At 38.0% G+C, this 25081-nt stretch overlaps 1 protein-coding gene across 2 annotated transcripts in view; it reads left to right on the plus strand.

The window, feature by feature from the left end:
• LOC128648524 (uncharacterized) overlaps positions 1-25081 on the plus strand; it is a 136550-nt gene that overhangs the window by 5230 nt on the left and 106239 nt on the right. The window contains exon 2 of one of the 2 annotated variants that reach the window (XM_053701246.1): positions 3999-4054. The exons of the other annotated variant lie outside the window; for it this stretch is intronic. The gene's annotated coding sequence lies outside the window, so the exon portion shown is untranslated. The remainder of the gene's footprint in view (positions 1-3998; positions 4055-25081) is intronic. 2 annotated transcript variants of the gene reach the window in all.

Here is a 25081-nt window from a genome sequence, read left to right on the forward strand (position 1 = left end):
CTTGTCTGGGGGCGGCGGCCGCGGACCGCAAGTGTAAAAAAATAAATTAAAAAAAAGTTGCTGCTGAAAGTTTAACTTGACACCGGCAGTTTGCGCCCCCAGTCTAATGCGCCCTAAGGCGATTGCCTTACTTGCCTGTAGGCAAGCGCCGGCCCTGATTAAACTTTAAATTAACCTAACATTACTATTCTAATAAAATAAAAAACACTACCAATAAAAAATCTACCAATAAAAATCTAAATGATAACACTACGAAAAAAATAAAAAAAATCGTCTGTGTCGGGGCAACTGCGGAATAGGGGTTAATAACTTTATTATAGTGTCGGCGATGTCGGGGAGCGGCAGAATAGGGGTAAATAACTGTTACTAGTGTCGGCAATGTCGGCGGTGGCGGATTAAGGGTTTTTAGAGTTGGGGTCTATGTTATGGTGTTAAGTTTCAACGTAACTTTTTTTACCCTATAGATATCAATCGGATAGATTACCGCAAATCAACTTTTTTTTCAATGGGACTTCCATAGCGCCATTATTACAAGCTTGTCCTGGGAGAACAAAAATTGAGTGGTACAGCCCTTACCGCCAAAATCGGTAACGCATTCTAAAATCAGTAGTTATGAGGTTTACGCTACAAAGCTGTAACATAAAACTCATAACTAAAGGGTTAAAAAGTACACTAACACCCATAAACTACCTATTAACCCCTAAACTGAGGCCCTCCCGCATCGCAAACACTAAAATAAAATTATTAACCCCTAATCTGCTGATCCGGACATCGCCACCACTATAATAAACATGTTAAACCCTAAACAGCTGCACTCCCGCATCACAAACACTAGTTAAATATTATTAACCCCTAATCTGCCGGACCTAACATCGCCACCACCTACCTACATTTATTAACCCCTAATCTGCCGTCCCCAACGTCGCTGCCACTATACTAAATTTATTAACCCCTAAACCTAAGTCTAACCCTAACCCTAACACCCCCTAACTTAAATATAATTAAAATAAATCTAAATCAAACCTACTATTAATAACTAAATAATTCCCATTTAAAACTATATACTTACCTATAAAATAAACCCTAAGATTGCTGCAATATAACTAATAGTTACATTGTAGCTAGCTTAGGTGTTATTTTTATTTTACAGCTAAGTTTGTATTTATTTTAACTAGGTAGACTACTTAGTAAATAGTTATTAACTATTTAATAACTACCTAGCTAAAATCAATACAAATTTACCTGTAAAATAAAACCTAACCTGTTCTACACTAACACCTAAACTTACACCACAATTAAATAAATTACATCAATTAAATACAATTAACTAAATTAAATACAATTAGCTAAATTACAAAAACAAACACTAAATTACAGAAAATAAAAAACAAATTACAAGATATTTAAACTAATTACACCTAATCTAATAGCCCTATCAAAATAAAAAATCCCCCCAAAATAAAAAAAAAACTTAGCCTAAACTAAACTACCAAGAAATCAGCTATTTTACCTGTAAAAAAAATACAAACAACCCCCAACAGTAAAACGCACCACCCACACAACTAACCCCCCCAAATAAAAACCTAACAAAAAAAACCTAAGCTCTCCATTGCCCTGAAAAGGGCATTTGGATGGGCATTGCCCTTAAAATGGCATTTAGCTCTTTTGCTGCCCAAAAACCCTAAGCTAAGATTAAAACCCACCCAATACACCCTTAAAAAATCCTAACACTACCCCCTGAAGATCCACTTACAGTTCTGAAGATCGGACATCCATCCTTAATGAAGTGGCAGAAGTCTTCATCCAACCGGGCCGTAGTCTTCATCCAATCGAGCAGAAGTCTTCATTCAACTGCGCAGAAGTCTTAATCCAACAGGGCCAAAGTCTTCATCCAGACGGGCAGAAGTCTTCATCCAGATGGCATCTTCTATCTTCATCCATACAGCATGGAGCGGGTCCATCTTAAATACAAAAGAGAGTTACATGGTTTGCTCAATCAAACAGTCAAACAATCATTGGTCTTCACATTCATTAGACTAAGCAGATACAAACTACAAAGGCACATCTGTAGAGAATTCAGTTGGTCTGCGAGGGCGGTCGGTCCTCCCCCGCTGTCTATAACCAATAAAGTAAGAAATAAGAATTAGGTAGGTTGGGAAGGCCTGGGCTGAGCCTCAGAGTATGTTATCCAAGGCTCCCATACCATAAAGACTTGGTCTTTGGAATCTAATAAGTCTGCTGCTGTGTTAGACATTTGGTAAATATGTTCTATTTTACGTTCCACTATTTTAAAATCTAGTGGGTTGGTCTTCCAAAATCTCACAATACACAGTATGGAAGCAGTGCACATATTGAAGATGAGCTTATTCATGTGTTTGGATAGGGATTTGATTGTATGATGTAATAGTGCAGTTTCTGGAGAGAGTTGAAACTCTACATCAAGAATTTTGGCTAGTAGTTCAGAGGTTGTATTCCAAATATTTTTTACATGTTCGCAAGTCCACCACATGTGAAAGTATGAACCTGTAACTTGGCAACCTTTGCAGCAATTTAGTCTAACTGGGGTACCTAGAGGGGTTAAAGTAAGGGGGGGTCTAATACCACCTAAATGCGTTTTTTAAGTCGTTTTCTTTTAATTGTGAGCTATAACTAAATGAGGTACCTAGGTTTAGTATTTTCATCCATTGAAGATGGGTAAATTCCATGTTCAAGTCCTGTTCCCATTTGGACATGAAGCTTAGTTTTGAGGGAGTGGGGGACTATTAATAAGTGGGTATAATAGACCAATAATTCCTTTAATTCTATGTTCAGCCAAACAAATCCTGTCCAGGCTGGAATCTGTAGAGTTTATATATTTACCTAACACCTTATGTATAAGTGATTTAGGTTGAAGATATTGGAAACAACATTTGTTATCTGCTGAGTCTAGTTCTAAATATTGTGAAAAAGTAAGGAGGGATTTGAGTTTAAATACATCAGCAATTCTGTAAAGTCCACCGGTTTGCCCACTTATCCAAAAAATATTGGGGACACTAAAGAGGATAATGGAGCCGGTTTACGTCCCGGAACGCTCAGAGAGAGTTTGTTTTGTAGATAGACCCAGATACATATTGTGTGGGCTATAGTTAGATATAGAACAAAGAAAAGTCCCAACTAGACTATGTGTAATGCCCCTCTGTAGTTCAAACCGGAAACACAAACTTTAAATGTGAGCTTCTGGACTTTATCAAGAAGTTACACCTTAGGAGTTCATAAATAAGCTGTTGACATGTTCCAAACAATGTCCAATTTATATTTCTTTAATACAGATTCAATGGCATAATCTTTATACCTACAACTGCCAAATGATAGTGAGAAACGAATATTAATGAAGTATCCAACTCTGTAAAAAATCTTTCCGTAATGCACACTCCTAATATATCAAGTTTCTTCGAGCAAAAGTTCAAAACCCACTCCACGGCTTTCTGTCACCCCAAGATACAACAGGAGAAGGTAAACATATCTCACCGATTTATCGCGCGCTCTTCCAGACCTCAGCCTGTCCACCACCGCGGATCGAGCGGCTTCCTCCTGCAGACGGGTAATGCCTGTGGCTTGTAGTGCTCGGTTATTCAAACTGACCGGTTCACTGGCGTATCCAGTATGTCACACCCTGCTTCCATCCAATGAATGCCCAGTGCAGTGACGTATCCTGCGTGTCACTACCGGCATGGGCCAGGGGCGTAATCAAAATGTAAGTATACACTTCCTCTTAGGGATAAGTCTATAGGTGATCTTACGGACTATTACCTTTTTTCGTCATGATTTGGGATGGTTTCCAAACCCTAATATTTCAGACCTGGATGATTTTGGACATATTGGCTATAGTATCAATATCTCTTGTCATAGGCTCATTTTTGAAATTTTCTAGTTTTTGATTTGTTCATTATTCATTGTCATTATTCACACTCATTATTCATTATTACTTGTAAATCTCATTTTATAATTATTATTTTCAGGCACCTTCTGATACATATTTGGATATATTATGATTTATAGGAAGGTGCAAACACAGGTAATACTCCTTTATATTATTATTTATTATTATTTGTTATTTTCGTTCAAGTATTCACATACATACTTATTTTGTTTACTTAAGTCCATGATGTACTTTGTAAATCAAATGTATACTGATGTTTTTACTGATGTTAATAGTATAGCAAGGTACGTTTTCTATGTACAGTACTGCCAATTTTTTGTAACCAGGTCCAAACTTATTTAAGTATGATCAATCCTAGTCTCCTTCCCCCCATTTGGACATTTAAAGAAATCTAGTAAGGTAAATCTGCCATTAAGCAACATGTTAAGTAAAACACTATATGGCTTGAAACGTTGAAAGAGAATTTACCTTTAAATTTCAATTAACTGTCCAACCTATCAGGATGAAACACTGGATATTTAAGTCAGTGTGGTTTCAATGTTTTTAGGGACTATGAGTACGGCTCTCCTAGCCGAAACGCGTTAGTCTTTTTTGGGGGGTTACCCATACACTCTACTGCTTAATTCTCTTTTTAATGCTATAAATAAAGTTCTAAGATTTATTATTATTTTTATTGATTGGTGCTTGGCTTGTTTCCTGATTTTTTTGCTATAGTTAGATATGTCTTCCATGAGGAGGGGCAATTGTTTTTATCTACCCAGAGTATATGTGCTATAGAGTGAATGGACAGCATTTTGGATTCTAATGTGACCCAGTTAATTAGTCCTGGTAAAGTAGTTTTTGCTAATGAATGGTCAGACCAGGTGCATGGGTAAATATATGCGGACTGTAGAAGTGGTTCTGGGATCTGGCTGAGTAGAATGTAATCAATCCTTGAGAAAGATTTGTGTGCATGGGAATAAAAGGTGTAGTCTCAAACTTGTCTATGCTAAGTTCTCCAACTATCTAGTAGGTTGTGGTCAAGCAGAAAGTCTTCTCCCTGGTTGTCCCTTTGTTGGGTCAGATCTATCGACTTTAGGATTGAGAACTAAATTAAAGTCTTCCCCAATTAATGTTCTATATTGTTTTCATTGAGTAAGTGATTGGTTAAGTTTTGCAAAATGATTTTTTCTTTTAATAGTAATGTAAGTTTTTTTCTTTTAATAGTAATGTTAACTTTTATTATTTTAAAAGGTACTTTTTAAAAAAAAAAATAAGGTAATTAGGTTTTTTATTTTTTTTGGGTTAACTTAGGGCCTAGTTTCTCAACCTGTGGTACGTTTACCCCTGGGGGTATTTGGGGTATTGGCAAGGGGTACTCCAGGGATTGGCCCTTTTTTTCCTGATGTAGCTGTTGTAAACATGACATGTTAAAGAAAGCTGTGTTTCTCATTTTTATCCTTGTATACTCATAACAGGGCAGCGTGTGAGCATGTCTCTGTCTAGGTTGGACTGCTGCTCAAAAACATAGTCACTTCAAATTGGTAAAACCTTAGATTCTAGCTTGTTAGTGACATATGAGGACTGGAGTTGACATTCACTGATATGAACAGAGAAAGTGTATTACTGTGACCAAATGTCACAGAGACAAGTGGCAGATAAATGTACCACTGTAAAATATGTAAAGTGCATCATACTAAGGTATGGCAGTAAAATAAGACAGATAAACTGTGTATAAATTGTTAATTAAAAACAGAAATAAGGTACCATAAATATTACTGTCCTCATCATGCAGTAAAGAGTTTATTATCCTTTTTTTTAAACGAAAGAAGCACATTCATTGCATATCATTTTTTATATCAGTGGACCATATAACTGTGTTTTATGTGTTTATTATTCACTGTTATAGCTAAATTTTACATTCCGGAGCACTTAAAACAAATATCTGATTCCTATCTAGTTACTTCATTAACACATCTGATACAAGCTTGTGAAATCAAGTGATACAAATGATTTCCGTTTTATCTCATGTAAAAGATCAATAATATTTGTGCTACAGTTGGGCTGTATAGAAATCAAATGAAAGCCTTTAGGGGTACATGCTACAAAAAGATTGAGAAACGCTGACTTTAGGGGTTGTCCGCACTTTCTGCTTACGCAACCATGCACTTGTAATCCAGGCAGAAAGGGGTTTGTCATTGTCCTGCTAGAATATGCAGGGACGTCCCTGGAGAAAACAACATATGGGTAGCAGCATATGTGAATCCAAAATGTAAATTTTATTTTTAGTGATGGTAAATCCTAGCAATTTTGAATTGATAGGATTTACCATCACTTTAAGTAGAAAATACAAAGCATAATTATTGTTTTGTTTTTGTAAAACGGGCTGAAAATAGGCATTCCATGTGCATATATGTTATTGTCTCTAATCCCAGTGTAATTCTGTAAAGATTTTCGCACTACAAATCTCACTTCTTGCCAACTAAAAGGTGGCGAGCTTTTCTTAAACACACAAAATAACTTATAAACCTAATAGAAAAACACATGCATACGAAAATATAATGTGATGTGATTTATATTGACTGCAGGATTTAATTTTTAAAGTGCTCCACCTGCTCTCTGCTAACTTCGCTCTATGAAGCAAAATGTCCCTTTCCATCAAACTCCATTACTTTCAATAGGAGACATCTCGTTAATCTAAGGGACTGCAACTATTTTGCGATAATTCCACCATGGCAGTCCCTACGAGTTTCTGAATTAAAAAGCAGATCTAAACTTGCAAGGGTTAGATCATTAGGCCCTAAGAGAGAGGCAGGAAAATGAGTCCTGCTATGTCAGAGAATGGGAGGGGTCTGAAGGAGGAAATCAAGGTAAACAAGATGGCGGTCGGAACTGCGCTAATGGCAGAGCTAGAAAGCACAGAGATAAGAAACAGAATGAAACACAAAATTAAAGAAATAAAACAACCAGAAACAAAAACTGGAACAAAAGTAAAGTGAGTGGTAATAAGAAAAAACGAAAGAAAGTAAGATGGTGGGTAACTGCTCTAACTGCAGAGAAAATAATCATAAATAATAAGAAACTGAGTCAACAGGGCCGGTTTGGCCTGCCGGGATGTCTGGGATTTTTCCCAGGAGGCCGCATCAGCTGGGATGGCATGACACACTACAAAGGTGCAGTGTTCCTTCACACTGTTAATTGCAGTCACGCTTCCATGTCTGCTGCACAGTGAGTAAGGGCTGGTACAGGTAAAGAGAAGAGGGTGCTTTTTAACTGTAAGCCTACAGAATTTATGTTTACTATTCCAATGCAGAGCAGCAATAAAAATGTTTAGCTTCTCTGCTACTCATATGGGAAGTGGGAGGAAGGGTTAAAGATAAAAATATGCCTCAGCAGTGACTTCGGACAATCACTAACTGCTAGAAATAAGGTAACATGTTATTTGTAACTTCATACCAGAGTTTTTTTTTTTTTAAATAATTTTTTATTGAAGTGGTGCTATTAATACAACATATACAGATTACCGTAGGGCATAAAAGACAAAAATTACACGATAACAATAACCATGTATACAAATTAAATATTCTTAATGAATTGTAATAGACAGACTTTTGGAACCCCAATTTTATATTATTTTCTGAAATAGTTTCCTCAAAGTTTAGATGTTCTAGAGGAGGAAAATTAGCATTGGAAGTGTTCACTTTTGGACCTAGATATATATTAAAAATTAGCAATTGAAATGAAATTAAGTTAATACATATGGGCCGAATGATCAATTATCTAAAGACCGCTGCTCCATAACTTGTCCGCCTGCTCTGAGGCTGCGGACATCAATACGCCCAATCCTATATAATCGGGCTGATTGACACCCCCCTCCTACAAATCTGCAGGGGGCGGCATTGCACAAGCAGTTCACAAGAGGTGTACCCGTTCATCTGATATATATAGCTAAAACTGCTATGTAGTAATACGGTCCCCAGATAGTACTAGCTCATAAAATACAGAATACATAACCATTTGACTTTAAACTTGTGTGCTAACTTTTACATTACAGAATGTGAGAATATATGGTAAAACAAGAAACAACACATATCTGCATAAAGTTCAGTCTGAACAAACATATGTTACAATAGGAGGAAGTTTCGCTAGGTGGAGGGACTACATCTTAACCTGTAATTTGGGACCCACCGGAACACTGATGCACCTAACTCTTTCTACATTAAGTAGTATGTCGCCTTGGCCGCCGGCGACAATAATAGTGGAGTTATTTGTGCAGCTTGGTACTCAAGTGGTATCCGTCGCTCCCCAATCAGGGTATTTATTATGTGAAGGTGCTTATAAAGATATGTCAGTATTCATGTCCATAAGCATGTATCAGTCCTCTTCCAAAAGGAGCTAAGGTCCCCCTAGCTACATGTGACACAGATGTAAACATGTGATGGATCTAGAACTTATGTACATTTAAAACTTGTGTAATAATCTGGCATTATATAGGAAGGGGGGATGAGTGAAGCAAACATTCATCTGCTATCATAGTCAACATTGTTAGAGCAGTGTGATCTACTTGGGGTAAGGAGGATACTAAAGTCTCATAAGGGATAGAATCAACCATAAAGAATCATTGTAACTCTGGTATGAACTTTGCTAGAGTGTCCGCTATTTTCCAACCCACTCCAGTCCATTGGCAATATTGTGAGGAAGTAATTGTAATGCTGTCATGTCTAATGTTCTTCCATGTCTCAATTAGTGGAGACAATAGGGGAGTTTCTATAACTCCAAAGGAGTGATTGCCTGTGATCAGACTGTTTTTGGCAAATGCACAGGGTCCTGAAGATAATTTCTCCTGTCTGTCACTGAACATTGGGAGGTAGATTGTAGGGTCGCTCTCTAAGATTTTTAAATTGTGGAGCTGTATGTTCTCATTTGCTAAAGTCCAGTCAAGGTCTGGAGAGTTGGTTTCAAAACGAGGGCCCAGCATGAATTGCTTGACGGAACATCCACTGTTGTATACAGATAATGATAGGAAAGTTTTTCACTTTCTTTAAAGGGGAGATCTGCAGGAGTAGACTGGTTGCGGTAATAGAGGCTCTATGACATGTGGGAATTGCTGGATATATTCCAGGACTCTATTTAGGCTCCATTTGATGCCCTCAAAATGTTCCTCCAGTTGCTGTAGGACTGTGCTTTCCCATTTGTCTAGGAACTCCATAACACTAAGAAGCCGAGTTGGATGGCCTGCTATCCATATTAGGACAAAATTATAGGACACCCCAATTTAGGCTTGCTGTGTATGTTATTCAGCCCCGATTGTCAAAAGAATAGCTTCATATCAGAGTTTTAACCTATCTGCCCACTTATTGTGAAGGAAATGAAATTACTCCTTTTAACACTATGAATTTGTTATTAGTATATATTTTATTAATGCATAAGCTTCTTCTAGATCAGGTCCATTGAACTCAATAAATTCACTGTCAGAGGGGGTTTTGGTATGTTTTTTTGAGTCTGATGTATGTATGTATGTGTGTGTATGTATGTATATATATATGTGTGTTTATATGAAGTGTGTTGTGTGTGTGTATGCATGTATATATATATATATATATATATATATATATATATATATATATACTGTATATATGTCAATAGGTATTTTAACTTGCCCTGTGTATAATGCAAAATGTTTAAATCGCTTTTAAAGTTCCTCCCGGTGTATTTTAATGGCTGCTACATCTGGAGATTCCACTATCACCAATGGAAAGGGGAGTAAGAGAATGTGTGGATGTAGGTTCCAGATATCAGCGCTCAGAGAATGGAGAAAACACAAAGAAAACAACTTATGGTGCAGTATGTCAGTACTTGCTAATAGTTACTATTAAAGCAAAGAAAGGTGCTCACCTTTTAGGACCTCAAACATGTGAGGTTTGTTGATTGCATGGAGGGGATATTGATCCCTATCTGTGTTAAAGATGTGTTTCACTCTTGAACCTTTTGAAGTATGGTATTCCTCTCATTGAGCCTCTCAGAGTATGATGTTTCTTTTTTCGGGCCTCTTAGAGCATGGCATTCATTCTTCTCCTCTGTGGAGTATGGCGAAAAGAGAGATGAAATCTCTTATTGTGGTATGAGAATAATGGTATTTATAAAGGGATGCACTTTCAATATTAAAGTGAAAAGCAAACTAATGTATTGAGTATTTATTAAAAACAAGGTTTAAAAACTCTAAATGACCATTTGGAAAAATAGATTCAATGGACTGAGCACAGGTGTGTTAAATTTCAGTCGGAAATGTCTGATAAGTCGAAAACAATGGCTTGTATAAAACAAATGTTAAAGTGTCCAGTATATTGGGAGCTGTAAATTGGCAGAAACTTAGGATAAAGATGTGAAATCGTATCTGGAATTGCCCAGCACTTAAACTTAATAAAGTGTGGTGGTTGTGGCTCCAAAAATCGAGCGTCAAATGCTCTAATTCCGTATTTCACAACTGTATGAGATACCTCCGTGTGTCAAGCTGGTATTCCAATCTGTGATGTGAAATTGGTGTCCTTGGATGCAGGTGCTGTATAAACAGCGTAGGATAGCAATAAAGAGCTGTGTGCACGCTGTTATTGGTCTCGCTGGACCAGAAGTGAAATCAACAGTGGGCGTTCCCTTACGCATTTCTTGAACTTGGTTCACTTCATCAGAGGGTATGCCCATTTAGTCCAATAGGTTCTTCATGGCATAGATTCAACAAAGTGTTGGAAACATTACTCAGACATTTTGGTCCATATTGACATGATAGCATCATGGCGTTGCTGGAGATTTGTCAAATCTCCAGTTCTAGCACATCACAAAGGTGCTCTATTTGATTTGAGCTTTGTGACATGGTGCATTATCCTGCTGGAAGTAGCCATCAGAAAATTGGTACACTGTTATCATAAAGGGATGGACATGGTCAGCAACAATACTCAGGTGGGCATTTAAACAATGCTCAATTGGTACTAAGAGGCCAAAAGTGTGCAAAGAAAATATCCCCCACACCATTACATCACCACCACCAGCCTTAACCTTTGATACAAGGCAGGATGGATGCATGCTTTCATGTTGTTTATGCCAAATTCTGTCCCTACCATCTGAATGTCACAGCTGAAATCAAGACTCATCAGACCAGGCAACATTTTTCCAATCTTCTATTGTTCAATTTTGGTGAGCCTGTGTGAGTTGTAGCTTCAGTTTCCTGTTCTTAGCTGACAGGAGTGGCACCTGGTGTGGTCTTCTGCTGCTGTAGCCCATCTGCTTCAAGGTTTGAAGTTTTGTGCGCTCTGAGATGGTATTCTGCATACCTTTGTTGTAACAAGTGGTTATTTGAGTTACTGTTGCCTTTCTATTATCTTGAACCAGTCTGCCCATTTTTCCCTGACCTCTGACATCAACAAGGCATTTTTATCCACACAAATGCTGCTCACTGGATATTTTCTCTTTTTCGGGCCATTTTCTGTAAACTCTAGAGATGGTTGTGCGTGAAAAACCCAGTAGATTAGTAGCTTTTGAAATACTCAGACCAGCCCTTCTGGCACCAACAACCATGCCAGGTTCAAAGTCTTTTTTAAATCCCCTTTCTTCCCCATTCTGATGCTCGGTTTGAACTTCAACAAGTCATCTTCACCACATCTAGATGCCTAAATGCATTGAGTTGCTGCCATGTGATTGGTTGATTAGCAATTTGTGTTACCAAGAAATTGAACAGGTATACCTAATAAAGTGGCCGGTGAGTGTATATATAGATGATTATATATAGGTATAGATATATACAGATATATATATATATATAGGAATATCTATTTAAAAATACATAGAACATATTGTGCTATGTACAGAACATTGGAATGTGAAATATTTAAAGTAAATACATAGTTAAACATATCTATATACATACAAATACATCTTTAGTAATGTATCTGACCTCTATGTTAAAGTACTTTGGCGCTTTTTTTTTCCTAACACCTGAGATCTTGTATCTTTGAGCCCTTATAACTTTTTTGTGCAAAAATTTTTTTTTAATAATATTTTTATATGGTGTTATTATGAGTGTAAGGGGATGATTTATCAAGCTGAGGTGTCTGCTGCAGCTTGCTTCTGGCGGGCTGAATTCCCCTGGCGGAATTCAGCATTGCACACAAACACTATTTTGCGCTTGCATGCAATCCCGCTCCCTGCCCGCACACAGCCAATCACGCACGGGCAGGAGCTGTCAATTTCTCTCCAGTTGGACTAGACCACGGAGACTGCAATTAGCCATCTAAGATGTGGCGAAAGGGTAGGGAAGCAGCGATCTGATGACTGCTGCTTGTTAAATATGGTGTGCAGGTTCTTTTGCAAATCGCCCCCTTAGTGTACTTTGTAATGTATTTTTGATGTGTTTTGTGACACTTTTTAGTTTCGGAAAACAGTTAACCACAACTCTGAGATTGCATTAAGGATTGAAGCTTAAATTAAAATTTCACTCAACTTGTAATATCAGCGCTATTAAAACTGCTCAGGAAAAGACGATATCGCTTGTGCAAAAACTTTTGCGCCTCACTTGTAATCTAGCCCTTATTACCTAACCATTCTGTTATTCATTTTCATTAGCTATGTTTATTTTTCTGTTTTACTGTTACATGTTTTAAAAGAGTCTCTGTCCTTGTAATAAACTTCAAAGTCTATGTTTGTGATAGAACATTTGCAAAAGAAACATTACATTTAATGCCTGTCTATTCCACTATCACATTATGTTTTTTGTGATTGGGACATTTACACAAGTTCCAATACTAACATGTTAGACTCATGTTATCATAAAATATTCAAAGTTCATGTTTGTTATATATTAACACATTTGCAAAAGAAGCAGTTTTGTATATTTAGAGGGACATTCCTGCCAAAATTGGAATCGACATACAGTAGGTGCATTTCAGTTTTGAATAGAAGAATTGTTGTAATATACATGTACTGTATTAGCAAAAATGCATCTAATAAAGGCTATAGCTGTATCAAAAGTGTATTTAAGTATGCACCATGCACCAGCATTTTAAACATATTACTTACTCAGAGAGCCTAATGTGTTGGTACCATCTGGTAAAGACTCACACCTAGATTACGAGTTTTGTGCTAAACAGGGTGCGAGATTAATGCCAAAAAAAGTTGTGTTATTTCACTCTCCATAACGCTGCCATTATGAATTACTGAAAAGCCTCCTTGTGCATGCGATATAGTGGCGTTAAGCTCCATACCGCACAAACGCCATGGGCTGCTTTGACGTGCTCATGCACACTTCCACCCATAGAGATCAATGGGGAGAGAGTGTCAGAAAAAACACCTGAAGTGCAGAATGAAAAATCTCCGTAATGCAACCACATTGATGTCTATGGGAAAAAAAAGTTATGTTTAAACCTAACACCCTAACATAAACCCCAAGTCTAAACACCCCTTATCTGCCGCCCCCGACATCACCGACACTAATAAAAGTTATTAACCTCTATTACGCTGCTCCCAACATCACCGACAGTAATAAAAGTTACTAATCCCTATTCCGCCCCTCCCAACGTCACCCACACCTAAATAAAGTTATTAACCTCTATTCCGCCGCTCCCCGACATCGTCAACAATAAATAATCCTATTGACTCCTAAACCTCCAGCCCCCCATATCGCAAAACACTAAATTAAACTATTAACCCCTAAACCTAACACCCCCATAACTTTAAATTAAAAGTACAATATAACTCTCTTAAAATAAATAAAAACTTACCTGTGAAATAAAAATAAACCTAATATTAAACTTTAAATTAACCTAACATTACTATTCTAATAAAATAAAAAACACTACCAATAAAAAATCTAAATGTCAAATTTAAAAAACCTAACACTACGAAAAAAATAAAAAAATCTAAAATTACAAAAAATAATAAACACTAAATTCTAAAAAATATAAAACACTAACGGCTAGATTACGAGTTTTTGTGGGTAATGGTGTGTGGTGCTAACAAGCAGTTTTCCCTCACCGCTCACCTACAGACAACGCTGGTGTTACGGGTTTTTACAAATCCGGCGTTAGCCGCAGAAAAGTGAGTGAAGAGCAAAATTTAGCTCCACATCTCACCTCAATACCAGATTACGGTAGCGGTGAGCTGGCTAAACGTGCTTGTGCACAATTTCCCCATAGGAATCAATGGGGCAGAGCCGGCTGAAAAAACACCTGCAAAAAAGCAGCGTTCAGCTTCTAACGCAGCCCCATTGATTCCTATGGGGAAAGAACATTTACGTCTACACCTAACACCCTAACATGAACCCCGAGTCTAAACACCCCTAATCTTACACTTATTAACCCCTAATCTGCCGTCCCTGCTATCGCTGACACCTACATTATATTATTAACCCCTAATCTGCCGCTCCGGACAGCGCTGCCACCTACATTATAGTTATGAACCCCTAATCTGCTGCCCCCAACATCGCCTCCACCTGCATTATATTTATTAACCCCTAATCTTCCGCCCCCAATGTCACCGCAACCTAACTACACGTATTAACCCCTAATCTGCCGCCCCCAATGTCGCTGCCACTATAATAAAGTTATTAACCCCTAAACCTAAGTCTAACCCTAACCCTAACACCCCCCTAACTTAAATCTAATTTAAATAAATATAAATAAAATTACTATAATTAACTAAATTATTCCTATTTAATACTAAATACTTACCGATAAAATAAACCCTAAGATAGCTACAATATAACTAATAGTTACATTGTATCTAGCTTAGGGTTTATTTTTATTTTACAGGCAAGTTTGTATTTATTTTAACTAGGTACAATAGTTATTAAATAGTTATGAAATATTTAATAACTTTCTAGCTAAAATAAATACAAATATACCTGTAAAATAAAACCTAACCTAAGTTACAATTACACCTAACACTACACTATAATTAAATTAATTCCCTACATTAACTGCAATTAAATACAATTAAATAAAATAAACAAAAGTACAAAAACAAACAAACACTAAATTACAAAAAATAATAAAATAATTACAAGATTTTTAAACTAATTACACCTAATCTATTCCCCCTAATAAAATAAAATAAAAAAAATAATAATAAAAAGCCCTACCCTATACTAAATTACAAATAGCCCTTAAAAGCGCTTTTTGCAGGGCATTGCCCCAAAGTAATCAGCTCTTTAACCTTTTAAAAAAAATACAATACCCCCAAACATTAAAACCCACCACCCACACACCCAACCCTACTCTAAAACCCACCCAATACCCCCTTAATAAAACCTAACACTAACCCCTTGAAGATCACCCTACCTTGAGAAGTCTTCACCTAACCGGGCCAAAGTCCTCAACGAAGCTGTGCGAAGTGGTCCTCCAGACGGGCAGAAGTCTTTATCCAAGCCGGGAAGAAGTGGTCCTCCAGACGGGCAGAAGTCTTCATCCAGACGGCATCTTCTATCTTCATCCTTACGGAGCGGAGCGGGTCCATCTTCAAGACATCCGACGCGGAGCATCCTCTTCTGTCTTAATCCAACGACTAAATGACGGTACCTTTAAGTGACGTCATCCAAGATGGCGTCCCTTCAATTCCGATTGGCTGATAGAATTCTATCAGCCAATCGGAATTAATTTAGAAAAAATCCTATTGGCTGATCCAATCAGCCAATAGGATTGATCTTGCATTCTATTGGCTGTTCCAATCAGCCAATAGAATGCAAGCTCAATCCTATTGGCTGATATTTTCCACCTTAATTCCGATTGGCTGATAGAATTCTATCAGCCAATCGGAATTGAAGGGACGCCATCTTGGATTACGTCACTTAAAGGTACCATCAGTTAGTCGTCGGATGAAGACAGAAGAGGATGCTCCACGTCGGATGTCTTGAAGATGGACCCGCTCTGTATGAAGATAGAAGATGCCGTCTGGATGAAGACTTCTGCCCATCTGGAGGACCTCTTCTTCCCAGCTTGGATGAAGACTTCTGCCCGTCTGGAGGACCACTTTGCCCGGCTTCGTTGAGGACTTCGGCCCGGTTGGGTGAAGACTTCTAAACGGTAGGGTGATCTTCAATGGGTAAGTGTTAGGTTTTATTAAGGGAGGATTGAGTGGGTTCTAGAGTAGGGTTGGGTGTGTGGGTGGGGGGTTTTAATGTTGGTGGGGTATTGTATTTTTTTTTACAGGTTAAAGAGCTGATTACTTTGGGGGCAATGCCCCGCATAAAGCCCTTTTAAGGGCTATTTGTAATTTAGTATAGGGTAGGGCTTTTTATTATTTTGGGGGACTTTTTTATTTTAATAGGGGGATTAGATTAGGTGTAATTAGTTTAAAAAATTTGTAATTATTTTATTATTTTCTGTAATTTAGTTCCCCCTCCCGTACTTTAGATAATTGTATTTAATTGTTTTTAATTGTACTTAATTTAGGGAATTAATTTAATTAAAGTGTAGTGTTAGGTGTAATTGTAACTTAGGTTAGGTTTTATTTTACAGGTAAATTTGTACTTATTGTAGCTAGGTAGTTATTAAATAGTTAATATATATTTAATAACTATTGTACCTAGTTAAAATAAATACAAAGTTGCCTGTAAAATAAAAATAAATCCTAAGCTAGCGACAATGTAACTATTAGTTATATTGTAGCTAGCTTAGGGTTTATTTTATAGGTAAGTATTCAGTTTTAAATAGGAATAATTTAGTTAATAATAATAATTTTATTTCGATTTTTTAAAATTATATTTAATTTAGGGGGTGTTATGGTTAGGGTTAGACTTAGGTTTAAGGGTTAATACATTTAATATAGTGGCGGCGACATTGGGGGCGGCAGATTAGGGGTTAATAAATGTAGGTAGGTTGCGGTGATGTTAGAGACGGCAGATTAGAGGTTAATAAAATGTAACTAGTGTTTGCGAGGCGGGAGTGCGGCGGTTTAGGGGTTAATATATTTATTATAGTGGCGGCGATGTCCGGTTCGGCAGATAAGGGGTTAAACATTTTATTTTAGTGTTTGCGATATGGGGGGGCCTCGGTTTAGGGGTTAACAGGTATGGGTGTTAGTGTACTTTTTAGCACTTTAGTTAAGAGTTTTATACTACGGCGCAAGACTCGTAATCTAGCCGTAACCTTACAAAAATTAATAAACTAAATTATCAAAAATAAAAACAATTACACCTAATCTAATAGCCCTATGGTTTTTTATTTTGGGGGGTTGGTTGGGTGGTAGGTTTTACTGTTGGGGGACTTTGTATTTTTTACAGGTAAAAGAGCTGTTTAACTTAGGGCAATACCTTACAAAAGGCCCTTTTAAGGGCTATTGGTAGTTTATTGTAGGCTAGGCGGTGTTTTTATTTTGAGGGGGATTATTTTTTTTATAGGGATATTAGATTAGGTGTAATTATTTTTATCTTTGATCATTTCGTTTATTCTTTTTTGTAAGCTTAGTGATTTTTATTTTTCGTAATTTAGTGTTTATTATTTTTTGTAATTTTAGATTTTTTTTTTTTTCATAGTATTAAATTTATAATTTCGATTTTTTAATTAGTAGTATATATTTTCTTTTTAGAATAGTTATGTTAGGTTAATTTATAGTTTAATGTTTATTTTTATTTCACTGGTAGGTTTTTATTTATTTAAATATAGTTATATTGTAATTGTAATTTAAAGTTTGGGGGGTATTAGGTTTAGGGCTTAATAATTTAATTTAGTATTTTGCGATGTGGGGGCCAGCGGTTTAGGGGTTAATAATAGGTTAATTTAGTGGTGGGGATGTAGGAAGCTGGAGGTTTAGGGGTTAATAGGTTTATTTAGTAGCAGCAATGTGGGAGGCCCGAGGTTTAGGGGTTAATAGGTTTATTTAGTAGCGGCAATGTGGGAGGCCCGAGGTTTAGGGGTTAATAGGTTTATTTAGTGGCGGCGATGTGGGGGGCCGGGGATTTAGGGGTTAATAAATTTATTTAGTGGCGGCGATGTGGGAGGCCATAGGTTTAGGAGTTAATAGGTTTATGTAGTGGTGGCGATGTGGGAGGCCAGAGGTTTAGGAGTAAATAACTTTACTATAGTGTCAGCGATGTGGGGAGCGGCAGATTATGGGATAATAGCTTTTATTAGTGTCAGTGATGTCGGGGCAGCGGCAGAATAGGGGTTAATAACTTTTATTATAGTGTCAGCGATGTCGGGGAGCGGCAGAATAGGGGTTAATAACTTTTATTAGTGTCGGCAATGTCGGGGGTGGCGGATTAGGGGTGTTTAGACTTGGGGTCTATGTTATGGTGTTAGAGTTCAACGTAATTTTTTTTCCCTATAGATATCAATGGGTTTGCGTTATGGAGATTTTTCATTCCGCACTTCAGGTATTTTTTTCTAACACTCTCTCCCCATTGAAGTCTATGGGGGGAAGTGTGCATGAGCACGTCAAATCAGCCCTTGAATTTTGTGCGGTATGGAGCTTAACGCCACATATCGCACGCACAAGGAGGCTTTTCAGTAACTTGTAATGGCAGCGCTATGGAAAGTAAAATAATGTAACTTTGTTGGCTTTAGTTTCGCACCCTGTTTAGCGTAAAACTTGTAATCTAGGTGAATGTAAGTAGTACTTTTCTTTTTACAGAGGAAGAGGTTTCAAAGGCTTTATCAAAAATAAAAGTAAATAATTCTGTGGGTCCAGATAATATTTATCCATTGGGTTTAAGCAAACTTTGATCCATGATAGCAACTCTATTAGCTGATTTATTTAATTAGTCACTGTTAACAGGAGTTTTCCCAAAGACTGGAGAATTGCCAATGTACTCCCTCTTCATAAAAAATAAAGAAATTAAAAAAGGCTAATAGGGAAAATTCTGCTAACTATAGGCCAGTCCGTTTGACCTCAAATGCAGAGAAAAAAATGGAAACTATTTTAACCCCTTAATGACAACTGACGTACCAGGTACATCATGCATTAACAAGCAGTTAATGACAATGGACGTACCTGGTACGTCAGTTGTCTAAGAGAGTGCTGGAAGCGATCGCAATCGCTTCCAGCAGCTCTCAGGGTATTGCAGTGATGCCTCCATATGGAGGCATCCTGCAATACCTTTTTAGAAGACTCCGGTGCAGAGAGGGCCACTCTGTGGCCCTCTCTGCACCGGTAGCGATGGTGCCGGTTCGTTGGTGGGTGGGAGCGCAACAGGGAGGCGGGTGGGAGGCCCATCGCTACCCGGCATCCGGTTCCTAGAAGTGCAATGTGCACGCCGGGTGCCGGGAGCGTGCGGGGGGCGCGCGTGCACGTGCGCGCGCATTAGCTGGCCACTGACACCAATGAGGAGGGAAGAGGGGGGGGAAAAAGATTTTTTTTTAAAATAATATAAAAGGATCTGGGAGGGGGAGGGGGGTAGGGGTATTGTGGGGGGCTGCTACACTACAGAAAACCCCAAAAAAAAGCAAAAGAGCAAAAAATACTTTTGTTTTTGGGCAAATTGGGTACTGGCAGACAGCTGCCAGTACCCAAGATGGCCGCAATTAGATAGGGGAGAGGGTTAGAGAGCTGGGGGGGGGGGATCATGGAGGTTGGGGCTAAGGCAGGAGTCCATCACAGCTAAAATATTTTATTTTTTTTATAAAAAAAAAAAAAAAAACTCCTTTTATTTAGTACTGGCAGACTTTCTGCCAGTACTTAAGATGGCGGGGACATTTGTGGGGGGGGGGAGGGAAGAGAGCTGTTTGGGAGGGATCAGGGGGTGGGATGTGTCAGGTGGGAGGCTGATCTCTACCCTAAAGCTAAAATTAACCCTGCAAGCTCCCTACAACCTACATAATTAACCCCTTCACCGCTGGGCCTAATTTACGTGTGGTGCGCAGCAGCATTTAGCGGCCTTCTAATTACCAAAAAGCAATGCCAAAGCCATATAAGTCTGCTATTTCTGAACAAAGGGGATCCCAAAGAAGCTTTTACAACAATTTGTGCCATAATAGCACAAGCTGTTTGTAAATAATTTCAGTGAGAAACCTAAAATTGTGAAAAATGTAAAGTTTTTTTTTTTATTTGCTCGCATTTGGCGGTGAAATGGTGGCATAAAATATACCAAAATGTGCCTAGATCAATACTTTGGGTTGTCTTCTAACAAAAAATATATACATGTCAAGGGATATTCAGGTATTCCTGACAGATATCAGGGTTCCAATGTAACTAGCGCTAATTTTGAAAAAAAGTGGTTTGGAAATAGCGAAGTGCTACTTGTATTTATGGCCCTATAACTTGCAAAAAAAGCTAAGAACATGTAAACATTGGGTATTTCTAAACTCAGGACAAAATTTAGAAACTATTTAGCATAGGTGTTTTTTGGTGATTGTAGATTCATTTTTTCCTCATATTTTATTATTTTTTTTGTAGTAAATTATAAGACATGATGAAAATAATGGTATCTTTAGAAAGTCCATTTAATGGCGAGAAAAACGGTATATAATATGTGTGGGTACAGTAAATGAGTAAGAGGAAAATTACAGCTAAACACAAACACCGCAGAAATGTAAAAATAGCCATTGTCATTAAGGGTAAGAAAATTGAAAAATGGTCCGGTCATTAAGGGGTTAAAGGAAATAATTGTGTCTTACCTTCAGACAAACAACTTGCATATCTAGACTTTAGCAAAGCATTTGACACTGTTCCACACAAACTGACAGCTAGATTACGAGTTTTGAGCGCTATAGAGAAATTAACGAACGCAACAAAAGTACGTTATTTAATTTCCTATAGCGCTGCTATTACAATTTTTCAAACATATGCCATTTGCGTGCAATATGATTGCGTTGAGCTCCATACCGCACACAATCAGAGCGCTGCTGAGATGTGTGTTCATGCCCGATTTCCCCATAGATATCAATGGGGATAGCCGGCCAAAAAAAAAACTAACACCTGCGATTGTGGAAACAAAAGCTCCGTAACGCAACCCCTATGGGGAAATAAAAATACTGTTTAAACACCCTAACATAAACCCTACGTCTAAACACCCATAATCTGCTGCCCCCGACATCACCGACACCTGCCTACAGTTATTAACCCCTAATCTGCCGCTCCCGATATCGCCAACACAATACTAGTGATGTTGCGAACTGTTTGCCGGAGAACAGTTCCCGGCGAACAAAGCTTGTTTCAACAGAGAATTATCTTCAATATTTCTCATTTGCACATAACATATAAATTCTCAAATATCTCAGAAATTTCTCAAGAGCCTAAGACACCTAGGTTCCTCACATGTAATTATCTCCCATATTTTCCATTTTATTATTGTTAATTATTTTATTTAAATGTCAACAGTAATTTACAAAAACAAATGTCAGAAGAAATCACAAAAATCAAACAGTTCAAAATTGTTTTACATTTAAATCAAGAACAGTGAGCAAGTAAATATTCTGCTAAATTTTATATCTGAATTAGTCAACCAAAGCCAAAAAAGAAAAAAGAGAAAGAGAAGAAAGAAGAGGGGGAAAAAAAAGGGAGAAAGGAGAACAAAACAAGAGAAAAAGGAAGGAGAAGGACAAGGACAACCCAGAAAGAATCCACTCCCCCCCCCCCCCCCCCCCCCGCCGAAGCCAGAAACTAGGGAAGAGAGTGCAATTGTATGAGACCAGGGGAATCCCAGAAAATCATCTAAGCTCCTCTCAACTAATAAATTGTTACCAAACACCCAGAAGCACCAATTCCGAGTTTCTGAATGGGAATATTAAGTCATTCATCTCTGTATCTGGCAATGACCTAATAAAGGCTGACCATTTGGCAAAAAATTGTCTGATGTCAGAGTCATTATCTAGATTAGTGTCCCTTTGTTCTAGCAAGCATTGTTTTTTCAAACAATTCTTGATCTCTGGAATAGATGGGGCTATTCTTAATTTCCAATTTTTAAGAATAAGATATCTAGTTGCCAGTATAGAAAGAAATATCAATTTATCATTTGGATTATGGTGCTTTGTACCAAAGATGATCTGCTGCTGTGTAAGAGCCAGTTGAGAGACTTTTAAGGTTTTATTGAACCAAAACTCTAGCTTCCACCAAAGATGCCTTATTTTAGGACAGGTCCAAATCATGTGCATTAAGTCAGCTGCAGGGAGCGCACATTTTGGGCATTTATTAAAAGCAAAATTATGAATTTTATGGCCCTTTTTGCGAGTGAAATATGCATTGTGTAGGAGTTTGACATGCATCTCCCGCCAGGTGGCTGATAGAGTCACCTGGGCTACTTTGCAAATTGAGGATTGGACGGTTTTTATATCAATGTTTGATTGAGGTAACAGTCGATTCCTTAGGGAAGTAATTTTCTCCAGTTCTAATTCACCCTTGCTGAGTTTAATTAGCTGATAACACATAGAGATGAATCTGACACCGTTTTTGAACAAAGTGAGCCAGCTTTCTAATTTACCCAGAGTCCAATTCCATCCTGTCTCACTCATCAACTCACAGAGGAGATGCCTGCTTTGCAAATATGCAAAGAATTCCTTGATCTTAATTTGAAACTCTGTTTTTAATTCATCGAAAGATTTGACACATTTTCTCTCTGTGTCCCAGAGTTGTATCAACCTGTCCAAGCCTAGGTTATGCCATTTTTTAAATGTTACAGAGTTCAACCCTACAGGAAATTTCAGGTTCCCCCTTAGTGGGAGATACTGAGAAACTTTACAATTTAAGGATAGTGAACTACTCACTTTCCACCAAGCCTTCAATGGGTTAGAAAAGGATTTAAGCCATTTGATTTCGCCTGGTAATTCTTTGGGTGGGCAGTGAATTAAGGCTAGCGGTAGGTAAGGACTACATATATCTTCCTCTAAGGGGTTATTTGTGACATAATTACTGTGTGAAATCCAATCAGCCACCACCCGGACCAAGAAAGCATAGTTGTATGAACGAATATCTGGTAATGCAAGGCCACCACTGCTTTTTGGAAGAGAGAGTTTACTTAGGGATATTCTGGGTCTTTTCTCCTGCCAGAGAAATCTACTAAGTATGCTATTGAGACAGCGGATATCCCTTTCCAACATTATTACAGGAACGTTCTGTAATACATAAAGAAGTTTCGGAAGCAGAATCATTTTGAATAGGGCGATCTGACCGGAGATAGATAGTGGTAGAGATTGCCAATTTTTAAATTTCTCCTTAATATTTGCTAGAATGGGAGAAAAATTGAGATCGTAGATCTCCCCTGATAAAGTAGGGATGAAAATACCTAAATATTTGAGAGAGTTTCTGGCCACAGAAAAAGGGATAACAGAAGGAGAGTTACTATTCTGTCTGAGCCATAGCAATTCTGACTTTGCTTCATTTATCTTGTAACCTGAAAAGGACCCGAATCTGGCAGTGATATCTAAAAGTTTAGGGATACTGGTTTTGGTATCCGAGAGATATAAGAGAAGATCATCGGCATAAAGAGCAATTTTTATGACCTGGTTACCTATTCTAATTCCTGACAACTGTTGTCTAACCATGATTGCCAACGGTTCGATTGTGATGTCGAAGAGTAGGGGGGACAGGGGGCACCCCTGGCATGTTCCCCTCCCAAGAATTATCTGTGGTGAGAGGGTTTGATTAACCATCAACCTTGTACATGGTGCTTTATACAAATTCGTGATGAAATTTAAGAACTGGTCCTTAAAACCAAAATTAACCAGAGAGGTAAATAGATGATTAAAATGTATTGAATCAAACGCTTTCTCTGCATCTATCGAGACGATAGCTGAGTCCGGTTCCATCCCGTATCCCCCACTCTCAGACACCTGCATGGTCCTAAAATACTCCGCAATAACTATAGCCTCCCTAATTTTTGCTGAGGAGTTTCGACCATAGAGAAACCCAGCCTGATCCGGGTGAATAACAGTGGCGAGTGGTGTCTGAAGGCGCCCGGCAATAACTGAACATAGAATTTTGTAGTCTCCATTTAAGAGAGCTATGGGTCTATAAGACTCCCTGAGGGTGGGATCTTTCCCAGCCTTCAGGATTAGAGTAGTGTTGGAGGCAGAAAAGGAGGCAGCCACTGGATTACCCTCGGCATACATAGTATTATATAGATTTTTAAGGTAGGGGGTGACCCCAGAGCTCATAATTTTATAAAACTCATTCGGTAGGCCATCTGGCCCTGGTGCTTTATTAGTGGCGAGCTCTGAAATTATTATTTTTATCTCTATTTCGATAATTGGGGCATTGAGAGAATCAGCCATCTCAGCCGAAATTTTAGGACAGGAAATTTGGCTCCAAAATTGTACTGCTTCAGTAAGGTTTGAACTCCTGTAGGAGTACAATTCCTGATAATACCTAACAAATGCCTCAGCAATTTCATCCGATTTATTAAGATAGATACCATTCTGTTGAATATTCTCAATATGAGGTGACTTTTTCTCCCTTTTGACCAGGTTCGCCAACAATTTGCCGGTTTTATTTCCGAATCTATAGATCCTGGCTTGAAATCTTAGATCCCTCTGGGTTTCCTGAAAGACAGCGAATGCGTCTCCAGCGTTTTTGGCCCGGACATATTTTGCCCAGTTTGTAGCAGATTTTTCCAGCAGATAAGAGTTATAAGAATTAATTATTGCGTTAGTAATTTCTTTCTCTCTTGTTCTAATTTTTCTAAGCCTTGCAGTACTGTAAGCTATAATTTCACCCCTGAGCACTGCCTTTGCTGCCTCCCAGAAAACCAGAGGGGAACCTATGTGGGCTTGATTATGTTGTAGATAATCGGAAAATTTGAGTTTGATCCAGTTTTTAAATTTCAGATCGGTCGCGAGGTATGAAGGAAAGTTGAAGCGTGTTGATCTGTTTTTAAGGTGGTTGAGCTGGAACTCCAGTGAGACAGGGCCGTGGTCTGAAAGAAAGATAGGCAGTATATCTGCTTTTACTTCTGACAACTTTAGCCTATCATTAATGAGAAATAGATCAATTCTAGAAAGGGTTTTATGAGCCCTGGATAGACAAGTATAATCCCTGACATCAGGGTTCTGAAGCCTCCAGACGTCTTTTATCGCAAGATTCTGCGTAATTAATTTTATTAATTTAGATTCTAAGTTGTCCTTTTTTTGTTTGAGTGTTTTATTGGAGTTTCTAAGTCTGTCCAATGGGCAATGAGGAGACATGTTGAAATCACCACCAAGGACCAGATGGCCTTCCTGAATGGAGAGAATTTTGGCCTGGATCCTAAACCAGAAATCTGGATCCAATTTG

This window comes from Bombina bombina, chromosome 2 (assembly GCF_027579735.1).
Source record: "Bombina bombina isolate aBomBom1 chromosome 2, aBomBom1.pri, whole genome shotgun sequence".
NCBI classification, from domain to species: Eukaryota; Metazoa; Chordata; class Amphibia; order Anura; family Bombinatoridae; genus Bombina; species Bombina bombina.